This window comes from Podarcis melisellensis (assembly GCF_964234715.1).
Source record: "Podarcis melisellensis genome assembly, chromosome: 18".
Classification (NCBI taxonomy): Eukaryota; Metazoa; Chordata; class Lepidosauria; order Squamata; family Lacertidae; genus Podarcis; species Podarcis melisellensis.
This window is the reverse complement of record NC_138536.1, coordinates 4,507,812-4,524,267: the sequence shown is the minus strand read 5'-3', so window position 1 is coordinate 4,524,267 and position 16,456 is coordinate 4,507,812. Positions and strand designations below refer to the sequence as shown.

The window sequence follows — 16,456 nt, the reverse complement described above, 5'->3', positions numbered from 1 at the left end:
CTGCGGCCCAACCAGATGGGTGGGGTTTGTCGACGCAGCCTTGCCGGTCAGCGCAGTTGGTTAGAGCAGGGGTCAGCAAACTTTTTCAGCAGGGGGCCGGTCCACTGTCCCTCAGACCTTGTGGGGGGCTGGACTATATTTTGAAAAAATAAAATTAAAAAATGAACGAATTCCTATGCCCCACTAATAACCCAGAGATGCATTTTAAATAAAAGGACACATTCTACTCATGTAAAAACACGCTGATTCCCAGACCGTCCGTGGGCCAGATTGAGAAGGCGATTGGGCCGGATCCTGCCCCTGGGCCTTAGTTTGCCTACCCATGGATTAGAGCGTGGCACTGATAAAGACAAGGTCATGGGTCTGATCCCCCTATGGGGATGTATTGCAGGGGGTTAGACTAGATGACCCAATGGGGTCCCATCCAGCTCTAGGATTCTATTGTTCTGTACAGTACCTGTGTGGCTCTCCAGATTCTGTTGGACTCCAGCCCATGGCCAATGGTGAACGATGATGGGAGCCGCTGCACCCCCGACAACAGCTAGAGGAACAAAGATTTATCCAACTCCTCCACTCTTTGAACGTACAGTGGTACCTCGGGTTACATACGCTTCAGGTTACACACTCCGCTAACCCAGAAATAGTGCTCCAGGTTAAGAACTTTGCTTCAGGATGAGAACAGAAATCGGGCTCCAGCAGCCCGGCGGCAGCAGGAGGCCCCATTAGCTAAAGTGGTGCTTCAGGTTAAGAACAGTTTCAGGTTAAGAACGGACCTCCGGAACGAATTAAGTACTTAACCCGAGGTACCACTGTATAAGAGTTATCATTATACGTAGGGCTGTCTCTGAATAACAGTTTGGAAACTTAAGTTGGTGCAGAATTCAGCAGCCAGGTTGCTGGTTTGTGACCTATAAAGCCTTAAACAGCTCAGGAGCACAATACCTCAAGGACCGCCTCTTCCGATATGAACCCACCCGGACCCCGAGATCATCTTCTGAGGCCCTCCTTCGTGTGCCCTCTCCTCAAGAGGTCCAGAGGGTGGCGACACGAGAACGGGGCCTTCTCTGCAGTGGCTCCCCGTCTGCGGAACGCTCTCCCCAGGGAAGTTCACTTGGCGCCTTCATTATACACATTTGGGTGCCAGGCAAAAACGTTCCTTTTTAAGAAGGCCTTTGGTTGATCTGATCAACATCCTAACCCTTTTAAAATGTGGCGGTGTAATTGATTTATTCCTTTTATTGTTATTTTATATGTTGCGATCTTTTAATGTGAACTGCCCTGAGACCTCCAGGTATAGGGCACTATATAAATTCAATAAACAAAACAAAACAAAACAAATAAAATCATAGCATTGAAAATTGGAAGCTGCCCCCATTGTTAATCTAGTCCATCGTCTTGCAACTCAGGAATCATAACTAGATAATCCTGATGGGGGGGCCACCCAAGCTCTGCTTAAGGTAAAGGGACCCCTGACCATTAGGTCCAGTCGTGGCCGACTCTGGGGTTGCGGTGCTCATCTCGTTTTATTGGCCGAGGGAGCCAGAGTACAGCTTCCGGGTCAGTCTCCATATGGACTAGCACCATGCCCATCTGCTTGGCAACACGTTCCCTCGTTCGCTCTCCTCCCAGCCGGCCTTGGCTGGGCTTCCCCAGGGAGGGTGGGCGAGAAGGAGCATCTCTTGCCCAGACTCTGAATTCAGCAACCGAAAGAAATAAATGTGGCCGTTCTTGGTTTGTGGAAGAGAAGGAAGACCTCTCTCCAGCAGTACAGTCATAGGTAAAGGTAAAGGGACCCCTGACCATTAGGTCCAGTTGTGGCTGACTCTGCAGTTGCGGCGCTCATCTCGCTTTACTGGCCGAGGGAGCCGGCGTACAGCTTCCGGGTCATGTGGCCAGCAGGACTAAGCCGCTTCTGGCGAACCAGAGCAGCGCACAAAAACGCCATTTACCTAGCTGCCGGAGTGGTACCTATTTATCTACTTGCACATTGACGTGCTTTCGAACTGCTAGGTTGGCAGGAGCAGGGACCGAGCAACGGGAGCTCACCCCGTCACTGGGATTCGAACCGCCGACCTTCTGATCGGCAAGTCCTAGGCTCTGTGGCTTAACCCACAGCGCCACCCGTGTCCCACCCAAGCTGTGCTTAAAAACCTCCAAAAGGGAGAGTCTGCCACCTTCCAAGGGGGTCTGTTCCACTGGTGAACAGCTCTTGCTGTCAGAAAGTTCTTCCTAACGTTGAGTCGGAATCTCCTTTCTTGTCGTTTGGGTCCATTGGATCGAGCCCTACACTCTGGAGGAGAAGAAAACAACAGTGGGTCCGTAAGTGACTGTGGAGGCCAATTCTGGATCCACACGTCCTTCCACAGTGGGGACATAGGTTTCCAGGCAGGAGTTGATGGTTTGCCAAGTGTGCCTTCCTCTTAGCATGTTTCTCCCTTGCGTCCTGAGTTTGAGTGTCTTCAAAATCCACAACACCTTTGTTAAAAGGCTGTTCTCCAACTGGAGCGCTCCCAGGCCAATGTTTCCCAGTTGTTGGTGTTTATACAGTGGTACTTCGGGTTAGTGATGTATGGAAGCTGGACTATAAAGAAGGCTGATTGCCGGAGAATGGATGCTTTTGAATTCTGGTGCTGGAGGAGACTCTTGAGAGTCCCATGGACTGCAAGAAGATCCAACCTCTCCATTCGGAAGGAAATCAGCCCAGAGTGCTCACTGGAAGGACAGATCCTGAAGCTGAGGCTCCAATACTTTGGCCACCTCAGGAGAAGAGAAGACACCCTGGAAAAGACCCTGATGTTGGGAAAGATGGAGGGCAGAAGGAGAAGGGGACGACGGAGGACGAGATGGTGGGACAGTGTTCTCGAAGCTATCAGCATGAGTTTGACCAAACTGCGGGAGGCAGTGGAAGACAGGAGGGCCTGGCGTGCTCTGGTCTAGGGGGTCACGAAGAGTCGGAGACGACTAAATGACTAAACAACAACAACAACCTTGGGTTAAATACTTAATTCGTTCCGGAGGTCCGTTCTTAACCTGAAACTGTTCTTAACCTGAAGCACCACTTTAGCTAATGGGGCCTCCCGCTGCCACCGCAGCACGATTTCTGTTCTCATCCTGAAGCAAAGTTCTTAACCCGAGATACTATTTCTGGGTTAGCGGAGTCTGTAACCTGAAGCGTATGTAACCCGAGGTACCACTGTACCACATTTTTTTTTCCAGATTTGCCTCGAGAGAGAGTCTTTGAACCTCTTTTGTTGACGCCTTCCGTTTTTAAGTTCGGAATACAGTGGCACCTCGGGTTACATACGCTTCAGGTTACATACGCTTCAGGTTACAGACTCCTCTAACCCAGAAATAGTGCTTCAGGTTAAGAACTTTGCTTCAGGATGAGAACAGAAATCGTGCTACGGCGGCGAGGCAGCAGCAGGAGGCCCGATTAGCTAAAGTGGTGCTTCAGGTTAAGAACAGTTTCAGGTTAAGTACGGACCTCCGGAACAAATTAAGTCCTTAACCCGAGGTGCCACTGTAGAGGAGTTGCTTTGGAAGACGGTAGTCAGGCGTCCGAACCACACAACCAGTCCAACACTGAAGAATCGTCGCTTCGACACTGGGGATCAGTTTGTGCGGCGGCACGGTGACGCCCCCACTTCTGGTTCCGCCGCACAGCCCTTCTGAGTCCCCACTTGACTTGACGGAGAAAGGATAACGGAGTAGGGTCTTTCCGTGCGGCATGTATGTGTGTGGGTGTGTGGAGACCACCCCAAACCCCACGCCCTCTGTGGATCCGGAGATGAAGAGCTCTCAGCATTTAGTGGGTGCCCCGCTGAAGGGTGCTTGAGACGGGCGTGTAATGCATCGCCAAGCTGAGCACCTCGCTCCATCAGCGTGCCAGACAAAAGCCGAGGGCACTTGAAGGGCGAGGCGGCAGCCCTGGAGGGCTCTACTGAGTGCATTAAGTGCTTTAATATTACAGAGGGGGGAAGCAGAAGGAGAAGGGAGAAGGCAAGAGGGAGGGTGCACATGCCGTCTGGTAGGAGTCATAACAGCCGGAGGCAGCGAGGAAGGACGGGGCTGGCGCACAGAAAGGAAGAATAAAATAATCGTCGGCGTTTGAAAGGGACCCAAAGGGTCATTTAGTCCAACCCACTGCAACCAAGAGTCTGCATGTAGTAGGATCTGATGTGGGGTGCGTAACGCACCCACAAGGATGTTTTGCCTCCAGGGTCGCTTTGCTGTGAACAGATAATAATAATAATACAGGGGTACCTCGGTTTACAAAAGAGACGCAGGTGGTGCTGTGGGTTAAACCACAGAGCCTTGGACTTGCCAATCAGGAGGTCGGTGGTTCAAATCCCCGCGACGGGGTGAGCTCCCGTTGCTCGGTCCCTGCTCCTGCCAACCTAGCAGTTTGAAAGCACGTCAAAGTGCAAGTAGATAAATAGGTACCACTATGGCGGGAAGGTAAACGGCGTTTCCGTGCGCTGCTCTGGTTTTGCCAGAAGCGGCTTAGTCCTGCTGGCCACATGACCCGGAAGCTGTACGCCGGCTCCCTCGGCCAGTAAAGTGAGATGAGCGCCGCAACCCCAGAGTCGGGCACGACTGGACCTAATGGTCAGGGCTCCCTTTACCTTTACCTCGGGTTACAGACACTTCAGGTTACAAACTCTGCTAACCCAGAAATAGTACCTCGTGTTAAGAACTTTGCTTCAGGATGAGAACAGAAATTGTGTGGCGGCAGCAGGAGGCCCCATTAGCTAAAGTGGTACCTCAGGTTAAGAACAGTTTCAGGTTAAGAACGGACCTCCAGAATGAATTAAGTTCTTAACCCAAGGTACCACTGTAATAATAATAATAATAATAATAATAATAATAATAATAATAGTAATAGTAATTTATTTATACCCCGACCAGATGGAGCTGGCATACAGCAGAACGGCAGGGCAAGAGTTAGTTCGTTCGTTAGTTAGTTAGTTACTTTGTTTGCTTGTTTATACCCCACCCATCTGGCTAGGTTTCCCCAGCCACTCTGGGCAGCTCCCAACAGAAAATTAAAAGCACAATAAAACATCAAACATTAAAAACTCCCCTCAACAGGGCTGCCTTCAGATGTCTTCTAAAAGTCAGATAGTTCTTTCTCTCCTTGACATCTGGTGGGAGGGCATTCCACCCGGCAGGCGCCACCACCAAGAAGGCCCTCTGCCTGCTTCCCTGCAACCTCACTTCTTGCAGGGAGGGAACCGCCAGAAGGCCCTCGGAGCTGGACCTCAGCGTCCGGGCAGAACGATGGGGGTGAAGACGCTCCTTCAGGTCTACTGGGCCGAGGCTGTTTAGGGCTTTCAAGGTCAGCACCGACAGCGACGAGGCAAAGCCCAGCCATCAGCCAGCAGGATTTATAAGGCTGGATGTAGCCTTATTTCCTGTCAGCTGACCACCAAGGAAGTGGCAGCAGAGGCGGCACCTTCTGGCTAGATGAAACACTGCCAAGAGATGAGAGTTCACCCTGTGTGGGGAGAGTCTGGAGCCAGAGTCCTCTTGCTCTAACCCAAATTAAGATGCCCCAGAGCTTTGTATGTCTTTGCAGAGGGAGTTGGGGCTTGTTGTTCATCGGCTGCAGATTAAGTGGTGCTAACCGGGTTGGATAGAAATCAATGAAGCAATGATCACCCATGTCAAAGCGATGATTCTTCAACATCAACTTTGTCGGACTGGTCATGTTGTGCGGATGCCTGATGATCGTCTTCCAAAGCGACTACTCTATTCTGAAATGGGAAGCGTAATGCTGGCGGTCAACAAAAGAGGCTTAAAGACAAATCTTTTAAAATGTAGTATAAACACCGACAACTGGGAAACACTGGCCTGCGAGCGCTCCAGCTGGAGAACAGCCTTGACCAAAGGTGTCGTGGGCTTTGAAGACGTTCGAACTCAGGACGAAAGGGAGAAACGTGCTAAGAGGAAGGCACGCTTGGCAAATCCACACCAGGATCAACTCCCACCCAGAAACCAATATCCCCACTGTGGAAGGACGTGTGGATCCACAGTCACTTATGGACTCACTGTTAAAACTCTGTTTATGGAAGACAATCTGGCTCGGCTACGAGGAATTGCCGAAGAAGAAGATTTTGCTCAATGGCTCATCCAGCCCTGATAAGCTCCTCCCCCAGGGCATCTGGCTCCTCCCACATGCCAGCACCTCCCACCCACCCACCTGAGCCTCAGCCCCTGGTAATTCTCTCCCAGACCCTGGTCCTGATCCATACCTGTAGCTCTACTCTCTTCCCAGACCTTTGAGCTGCCAAGTGCAGGAGAGGGAAGGAAGGAGGGGAGGGGTGGGCTGCGAAAGGCTACATTTCGCGTCACACCAGAGGAAATTAAAAAGATTCATGCCACCGGCGTTCGTCTCGTTAAAGGTCCGCGTCTCGTTAAGGCTGGCGCAGCAGGCAAGGACACCTCATAAATTACAGGCGGGCACTCGCAGCAGATGCCCCCCTGACAAGGAGGTGGAAAGGAGGGGGACTCAGCCCCAGATAATCTGACACCGAAAATAGGCTTGGAAGACAGCCGCCACTGAGATTTCACAAAGGGGAAAATGTGGGTTTTTCACGCCACGGAGGAGGCGGCGTTGTGGGCTGGTCCCGTGGGTTACCCGAGAGGCAAGGTCCAAGTCCGGTCCGTGGTCGAAGGTGCGACGTGGAGGCAGTCCGTTGTAGCTGAAGCTGGGTGCAGGGCAGGGAGTCGGGTGAAGTCAGGAACAGGCTTGCAAGCAGAGAGCCAGGGAGGGTCAGGAGCTCAGGCAGGAAAGCAGGACAGGGTTCAGGCAGGAACTAGCAACCAAAGAAGGGACACGGGTGGCGCTGTGGGTTAAACCGCAGAGCCTAGGGCTTGCCGATCAGAAGGTCGGCGGTTCAAATCCCCACGACGGGGTGAGCTCTCGTTGTTCAGTCCCTGCTCCTGCCCACCTAGCAGTTCGAAAGCACATCAATGTGCAAGTAGATAAATAGGTACCACTCCAGCAGGAAGGTAAAAGCCATTTCCGTGCGCTGCTCTGGTTCGCCAGAAGCGGCTTAGTCCTGCTGGCCACATGACCTGGAAGCTGTATGCCGGCTCCCTCGGCCAATAAAGCGAGATGAGCACTGCAACCCCAGAGTCGGTCATGACTGGACCTAATGGTCAGGGGTCCCTTTACCTTTATAGCAAGCAACAATGTTGCTCCCGCAGCCTGGGACTGGGGCTGACTGGCTCTTATCTGCCCCAAGGCATAGGGCGGCCCCGATTCCCTGGTGACTCGCCTCTCCTGGCCTGGAGGCGAGCACTCCTCCTGCGGGAACTTAGTTCCCTCCGCCTCTCTGCCCTGAGCCTCTGCAGCTCAGGAGAGGCTGGAGGGTTACCGGACCCAGAGGCAACCTCAGCTTCCCCTGACGGGGCTGAGAGTAGAGCACCTGCAGGCAATGGGTCCTCCATCACCTCTGGAGCCAGAGCAGACTCAGCTGGTGCCTGCACCTGAGGATCCCGCACAGGTGAGGACCCTTCGGGCTCAGGCCCCAGCCCCGGCTCAACTGGGGAATCCTGTGCAGGCTGGGATCCCTCAGGTTCAGCATCCGAGTCCAAATCCCAGGCCATCACACGTTGGAGGCCATATCTGAGTCAGCCAGGCAAGTATCTGGGCATTCACTGGGTCTGGGTCAGTTTGTCCACATGTCTAGATCATAGCAGCCTAGCCTTCTCTCATGTCTCACAGCTGTGGAGAAACCGAGAGCTTTAAAAGAGCTGGAGGGCTCCCATTGGGTTCTGCCGTCCCCTGACAACCTGAAGGTCCAAAAGCTGCACTACCAACTCCTGGCCACTAGTGGCGCCCAAGCGCAGTGAAGATCACCCTCTTAGCATGACTAAGCCACTTCTGGCGAACCAGAGCAGCGCACAGAAACGCCATTTACCTTCCCGCTGGAGCGGTACCTATTTATCTACTTGCACTTTGACGTGCTTTCGAACTGCTAGGTTGGCAGGAGCAGGCACCGAGCAATGGGAGCTCACCCCGTCGCGGGGATTTGAACTGCCGACCTTCCGATCAGCAAGTCCTAGGCTCTGTGGTTTAACCCACAGTGCCACCCGCGTCCCTACCTATCAGCTAATTGCTGCTGACAGCAAGTCCTGCTTGCAAAGGAGAAAAAATTCGAGAGTTCCCTTTAAGCTTCCTGTGAAGCTGTGCCCTAAAAATGGATGCAGCCAAGATATCGGGTGCCTTCAAAACCTCAAACTCCAGTGTGATGTAGCTGTTAGAGGGCCAGCCGTGCTAGGGGCTGCGAGACCCGAGTTCAAATCCTAACTTAACCATGAAGTATCACCGGATGATGAGTCTCTCTGTCTGTCTGTCTGTCTCTGCCTGGTCTACTTTGTGGAGTCATTGTTCGAATAAAATTTGGAAGGGGTGTGGAGCATAGCTGTCAATTTACAGATTTGAAAATAAGGGACCAGCAGCCTCAAAAATAAGGGATCAGCAGCCAAAATAAGGGATTTTCCGGGCACAGGTATGTTTGACTTCTGAGCCCCTCTGAGCCAAAGGCGAAAAGCCCAGCCAGCAGCCAAACGAAGCCTCAAGCGGTGGTTCCCACAGCGCAGCAACCCAGCAAAGGGGATGCAGCAAGGAAAACCACCGTCACCTCTCCGCTGGGAAGCGCTGAGCAAAGGCGAGTCCCCAGGCAACGCGGCCGATTTGATCGGCACAAGGCATGCAAGCTCCACCCCCCAGTCGTTCTCAGACTCCTTATTGGGTGAGCAACGCAGCCAAGCAACACAGCTGGAGCCTCCCTCCTCCCTGGCCGGCAGGGAGGGAGGGAGAGGAGCTGCTTCCTTTGAAACCCGGGAAATTTAAGGGACATCATCAATAAGGGACAGCAGAGGGACACGGCGCTGGGATAAGGGACTTTCCCGCCAAATAAGGGACGGTTGACAGCTATGGTGGGGAGTCATGCGCATACACGGAGGAAAGCAAGGGAATCTGCATAAACAAATAAGGGGAAAAATATCTTCCCAACCAGCTTCCAAGGAAGAATGCCAAAGGAGGTCTCTGTCTGTGTGTGATTTTGCGACGAGGTCCGTGGCCAGAGGGAGGTTGCCGCTCGCTTAATTGGGATGCTATTCTAAGGCTTCTCGAAAATTTGTGAGCTCTGACACCCTGTTTCTACACTTATTCTACCCCCCCCTTCCATCTGTTCCACGGCAAAAGTGTACAGAGATTTTTGCATACTGTTGCTGGGCAAAGAGAGACAGCCTTCTCTTTCGTTCTGATATCCCTGTTCTTCCCTTCCTACCACTACTGCAACGCGCTCTACGTGGGGCTACCTTTGAAGGTGACCTGGAAACTGCAATTAATCCAGAATGCAGCAGCTAGACTGGGGACTGGGAGCGGCCGCCAAGACCACATAACACCAGTCCTGAAAGACCTACATTGGCTCCCAGTACGTTTCCGAGCACAATTCAAAGTGTTGGTGCTGACCTTGAACGCCCTAAACGGTCTCGGTCCAGTATACCTGAAAGAGCGTCTCCACCCGCATCATTCAGCCCGGACACTGAGGTCCAGCGCCGAGGGCCTTCTAGCGGTTCCCTCATTGCGAGAAGTGAGGTTACAGGGAACCAGACAGAGGGCCTTCTTGGTAGTGACGCCCGCCCTGTGGAACGCCCTCCCACCAGATGTCAAGGAAATAAGCAGCTATCCTATCTTTAAAAGACATCTGAAGGCAGCCCTGTTTAGGGAAGTTTTTAATATTTAACGCTGTACTGTTTTTAACACTTGATTGGGAGCCGCCCAGAGTGGCTGGGGAAACTCAGCCAGATGGGTGGGGTATAAATAATATATTATTATTATTATTATTATTATTATTATTATTATTATTATTATTCCTCTGCCTCAGTCGTCATGACACCCCTGCAAGGGCGTTTGGACTGAAAGAAAAGGGACAGCAGTAGCTGGCTGGATTTATAAGAACACCAGAAGAGCGTCCTTTTCTCATCAATGGTATTTTAATATTTTTTTGGAAGCTGCCCAGAGTGACTGGGGAAGCCCAGCCAGATCGGCCGGGTATAAATAATAAATTAGTAGTAGTATTATTATAGCCAGAAGAAAGAACCGAATCAGAACAAAACATTGAGATTGAAGCCCATAAAAAGGTTAAATGTTTAGGGATTTGGTTAACATCAAGAAATATAAACCTATTTAAAAATAACTATGAAAAAATTTGGCTTGAGGTAAAAAGAAATTTAGAAATATGGAGAAGAATGAATCTCTCAATGTTAGGAAAAATATTGGCGATTAAAATGAACGCGTTGCCAAAAATGCTATTTCTTTTTCAATCAATACCAGTCATCCTGAAAGATGAATGCTTTAAAAAATGGCAGAAAGAGATTTCAAGATTAATCTGGAGGGGCAAAAGGCCAAGGATAAAACATAAAATACTTACAGATGTAAAAGATAGAGGCGGGTTTGCCCTCCCAGACCTTAAATTGTATTATGAATCTGCTTGTTTGGTATGGATCAGGGACTGGATGAGATTGGATAAGCAAGATAAGCAAAATTTTAGGGTACACACACACACACACACACACAGACAGAAAGCAAACACATGCTCCACAGAAAACCCCAATCCTTCGCCCTTCAAAATTTAGGAAAGCTGCACGTTATTTTAGCCCACAGAACAATCCCAAATAGCTCTCCTGATTATTCTAAATTTATTTCCTCTGCAGAAGGAAATACCCTGCAGGCAGCTTTCCCAATAGTTCTTTCACTTACAAATCCTGTCTTCGGGGCATATATAGAGGGGCTGATCACTGAAGAATGGATGCTTTTGAATTCTGGCGCTGGAGGAGACTCTTGAGAGTCCCATGGACTGCAAGAAGATCCAACCTCTCCATTCTGAAGGAAATCAGCCCTGAGTGCTCACTGGAAGGACAGATCCTGAAGCTGAGGCTCCAAGACTTTGGCCACCTCAGGAGAAGAGAAGACTTCCTGGAAAAGACCCTGGTGCTGGGAAAGATGGAGGGCACAAGGAGAAGGGGACGACGGAGGACGAGATGGTGGGACAGTGTTCTTGAAGCTACCAGCATGAGTTTGACCAAACTACGGGAGGCAGTGGAAGACAGGAGGGCCTGCAGTTTGTTCACCTCCTAGCAAGAAGGGAGCAAAACTCTGTTGCAACAGAAAAATAAAAATCTTCTTTGTTTCACTGAAAGCTGCCTCCATCCTTTCTCAGACCAGTCATAGACTTAGGGGGCTCAGAGTCCCTTGCGGCAGCAAAGACCCCCCCCCCCCAGTTTTCTACAACAGTGGCCATCTGTGTAAGGTAAAGGGACCCCTGACCATTAGGTCCAGTCGTGGCCGACTCTGGGGTTGCGGTGCTCATCTCGCTCTATTGGCCGAGGGAGCCGGCGTACAGCTTCTGGGTCATGTGGCCAGTAGGACTAAGCCGCTTCTGGCGAACCAGAGCAGCGCACGAAAACGCCGTTCACCTTCCCGCCGGAGTGGTACCTATTTATCTACTTGCACTTTGACGTGCTTTCGAACTGCTAGGTTGGCAGAAGCAGGGACCGAGCAACGGGAGCTCACCCCGTCATTGCGGGGATTCGAACCGCCGACCTTCTGATCGGCAAGTCCTAGGCTCTGTGGTTTAACCCACCGTCCTGCCCATCTGTGTAGGGTTGATGTATTTCAGGAAGTAAAAAAATCCAGACACAAAGGTTTTGCGGGGGGCGGGAGGGGAGGGGAAATGGCCCAAAGGTTGAGAAATCAACCTCAAAGTTGTTCAGCTTCTGAACATAAGGCAACCCTACACCTGTGCCTCTTGTGGGTGCAAATTCAATAATTTAATTTAACTCTTTCTTTTATCTGTCAGGTCTGTTCTGGTGTTAGGACAGGAGGAGAAAAGCTTTCCTTTGCCCACTTTCTCATGCACGACAATCAGATATACCGTATTTTTCGCTCTATAAGACGCACCAGACCCCAAGAGGAGGAAAACAAGAAAAAATATAGTATGCTATATTCTTGCCAGAACAGCAAGAAGGATCACTGTGCAGTGAAAGCAGCAATCCCTCTTGCTGTTCTGGCTTCTGGGATAGCTGCGCAGCCTGCATTCGCTCCATAAGACGCACACACATTTCCCCTTACTTTTTAAGAGGGGAAAGTGAGTCTTATAGAGCAAAAAATACGTAGATCAAAGCACCTCATCTCTTCCGGGACCTCTGTGTCCCCTTCTCTTTCCAGGTGATCCTTCTGTGGCTAGCAAAGATTGATTTCAATTTCACCTCTTTCCTAGCAGGTCTCTCTTTCTTTCTTTCTTTCTTTCTTTCTTTCTTTCTTTCTTTCTTTCTTGAGCAGAATCCTGCAAGACTCCCTTTTGCAGACAGTACGGTAACTGGGGCCAGCGAGGTGGGAGGGCGGGCAGCAGCCAGGTAACAAAAGGAGAGAGTGTTTGCATCGACTCCTGGAGCAGGAGGAAAACAAACAGGTTCCCTTTTGGATAAACACCAGGCCTGGGCAAAAGTCCAGCCTTGCCCAACTGCAACAGCTGGCAAGCAACCGATGCCCTGCAGGGGCTGGCAGAGGGCACAGGAGGAGGAAGAAAGCCTGTACTGTTCACCCACATTTATTCTATTGCTTTCCCATTTCGTTCCTCCAAGGATTGCGGTGTAACATACACGGTTCACCCCAAACTCCTCATATTATCCTTACAACATCCCAGTGAGGTGGGTTAGGCCCAGAGATAGCACCATCCATGGTGAGTTTCATGGCCAGGTGGGGGTTCAAATTCTAATCTCCCAGCTCCTATTCTGGTGCTTTGGGTTAAACCACAGAGTCTAGGACTTGCCGATCAGAAGGTCGGCGGTTCGAATCCCTGCGAGTGGGTGAGCTCCCCTTGCTCGGTCCCTGCTCCTGCCAACCTATCAGTTCGAAAGCACATCAAAGTGCAAGTAGATAAATAGGTACCACTCCAGCGGGAAGGTAAACGGCGTTTCCGTGCGCTGTTCTGGTTCACCAGAAGCGGCTTTGTCATGCTGGCCACATGACCCGGAAGCTGTACGCTGGCTCCCTCGGCCAATAAAGCGAGATGAGCGCTGCAACCCCAGAGTCGGCCATGACTGGACCTCAAGATCAGGAGTCCCTTTATCCTTTCCTTTAACCCAGGGGTCAGCAAACTTTTTCAGCAGGGGGCAGTCCACTGTCCCTCAGACCTTGTGGGGGGCTGGACTATATTTTGAAAAGAAATAATGAACGAACTCCTATGCCCCACAAATAACCCAGAGATGCATTTTAAATAAAAGGACACCTTCTACTCATGTAAAAACACACTGATTCCTGGACCATCCGTGGGCTGGATTTAGAAGGTGATTGGGCTGGATCCGGCCCCCAGGCTTTAGTTTGCCTACCCATGCTCTAACCACTACAGCCCAATGCCTTGGAAAATCTCAGCAGGGGCTTCCTTTAAGCTCCTTGGCCGAGGGAGCCAGCGTACAGCTTCCAGGTCATGTGGCCAGCAGGACGAAGCTGCTTCTGGTGAACCAGAGCAGCGCACGGAAACGCCGTTTACCTTCCCGCCGGAGCGGTACCTATTTATCTACTTGCACTTTGACGTGCTTTCAAACTGCTAGGTTGGCAGGAGCAGGGACCGAGCAAAGGGAGCTCACCCCGTCATTGCGGGGATTCGAACCGCCGACCTTCTGATCGGCAAGTCCCAGGCTCTGTGGTTTAACTCACAGCGCCACCTGCGTCCCTTACGCAATGCTTATTTACATATTTTCAGTTTCATTCTTTTATTATTATTATTATTGCATTGACAGCTCAAGCTGGCATACATGGTCCATTTGATTGCCACAAAAACCTTGTGAGGAAAGTGAGGCTGAGACTGAGTGGCTGGCCACACTGAGTGAGCTTCCTAGCCAAGTGGGGATGGATGGAGGACGCCGGTTGCTTCTCCCAGGTCCCAGTGCAGCACTCTGACCACTGCACCACACTGCCTCTCCGTCAGTTCCCACTTTTGAAACAGCACCTTGTAATTCAGCACTCGTCAGGAATGAGCCAGCTCCAAGTGAAGGTTTGCAGCCCGCTGCAGAAAGCAGCCAGGAACAGAGAGGTTTTAACATTAGTCAGGCAGGAGAGAGCTGGCAGTTCAGACTTCGGCTCTTCCTGACCTTGGTGGGCAGACTGATAAGGCAGTCACTGAGAGCAGGCTTGAACACAGCCAAAGCTCCCCGGAAGCACAAACAGGCACAAACAAACTCAGAGACAACCTCTCAGAAAAGGAAGAGGTAGGAGCTGATCCACTAAGTCCGAAGAGTTGGCGAATGGGAGGGCTGCTATATAGGAAGCAAAACAAGAGACGTAAGGGTCGTAAGTTCAAGATCTTCTGTCAACGCCGGGAGGAGTCTTCAGAAGGGTCATCTTGAGTCGTGGTGCCAGCAGCTTTGTTAGAGTCGTCTGGAGCTCTCTGTTTTTGCAATAAAGCCTCCTTTTTAATTATCTAGGCTTACTGTGTTATCAAGCTGGGAACCTGTTCTCCTGACAGCACTTCAGAAAACCCACAAGCATTTTGGCCACGGGCATTTCAGAAGCTTTATTAGGCTTCAAATCCTGCCCTTGGGACACAGGCTGCTCCTTCTTGCAGACCTCAGTCCTTGCAGGGGGTTGGACTATAGATGACACTTCGACTCCCTTCCAACGCTGCAATTCTACGATTCCATCGTGTCTCTTATCCCCCTTAGTCTTCTCCCCTCCCCTCTTTCCCCCAATCAATTGCAAAGCGGTAGGCATTTCCTTGGAGAGCGGGGGGGGGGGGAACTCCAGCGCCTTTTGATCGTTCTCATTTTAATATCCCGCGACACCTACCCACCGCCCCCAGGTAAAGGTGAGCGCCGAACAAGAACAGGCCCCGGACTTTGATTTATGCTTCCTATTTTCTATTTATCCGGCAACTTCTCTCTCTCTCCATTTTGCCATTGTGCAAGGAACAAAGGCGAGATGAAAAGCAGCCCGGTCTTAAACCGCTGCGCTGGAAATCGCTTCCTGGTAATGAATGAAGTCATGACGCCAAAGGGGGAGAAAAGACTCAGAGATCCCAGGACCCGCGGGGTTGCTTTGTTGACGGCTTTCCGGTTCTGCATGTGAGGGGGCAGCTCTGGATCGAGAGACGGGTCTCTGGCCTCATCCAGCAAGCTCTTCTCCTATTCCCTGAGGGGCAGCTGGGTGACCCGTTTGCAAAGAGGGAGCTGGACTAGATGTGACAGTAGCTTCTTCCTATATGCTCATGGGTCCTAGGTGCTGGTCCCATCACCTCCTGGCAAATAGAAGGGGAAGAAATGGAGGTAGTGAGAGATTTTAATTTCTTGGGCTCAATGATCACTGCAGATGGTGACAGCAGCCACGAAATTAAAAGACGCCTGCTTCTTGGGAGAAGGGCAATGACAGGCCTAGACAGCATCTTGAGAAGTAGAGACATCACCTTGCCAACAAAGGTTCGTATAGTTAAAGCTATGGTTTTCCCAGTAGTGATGTATGGAAGTGAGAGCTGGACCATAAAGAAGGCTGATCGCCGAAGAATTGATGCTTTTGAATTATGGTGCTGGAGGAGACTCTTGAGAGTCCCATGGACTGCAAGAAGATCAAACCTCTCCATACTGAAGGAAATCAACCCTGAGTGCTCACTGGAAGGACAGATTGTGAAGCTGAGGCTCCAGTACTTTGGCCACCTCATGAGAAGAGAAGACTCCCTGGAGAAGACCCTGATGTTGGGAAAGATGGAGGGCACAAGGAGAAGGGGACGGCAGAGGACGAGATGGTTGGATAGTGTTTTCGAGGTTACCAGCATGGGTTTGACCAGACTGCGGGAGGCAGTGGAGGACAGAGGTGCCTGGCGTTCTCTGGTCCATGGGGTCACGAAGAGTCGGACACGACTAAACGACTAAACAGCAACAGCCTAGGTGCTGCTGCTGCTGTAGCCTCACCATCAACATTGATGGAATCTTTTGAGGAGCTGGCGGTGGCGTTTATAAGTGGTCCACGTTTCACAAGCGAACAGTAAGGTTGGTGGTGCGATAGCTTTGTAAACAAGCCTTTTGCTTTCCCTGCCAATGTCCCAGTCCTCAAACACTCTGCACTTCAATCGGGTGCAATATAAGCACGTGATGAAGGCATCTAGTGAAGGACCACAGAAATTTCCCATCACTGGGTTTTCCACCAGCAGATGGATGGTGGCGCTGTGGGTTAAACCAGAGTCTAGGACTTGCCGATCAGAAGGTTGGTGGTTCGAATCCCCGCAATGACGGGGTGAGCTCCCATTGCTCAGTCCCTGCTCCTGCCAACCTAGCAGTTCGAAAGCACCTCAAAGTGCAAGTAGATAAATAGGTACCACTCCGGCGGGAAGGTAAACGGCGTTTCCGTGAGCTGCTCTGGTTCGCTAGAAGCAACTTTGTCCTGCTGGCC

General features: G+C 51.1%; 1 long non-coding RNA gene across 1 annotated transcript in view; it reads left to right on the top strand.

Moving 5' to 3' along the window:
• LOC309361047 overlaps positions 1-16,456 on the top strand; it is a 190,604-nt gene that overhangs the window by 59,317 nt on the left and 114,831 nt on the right. The window lies entirely within an intron of this gene.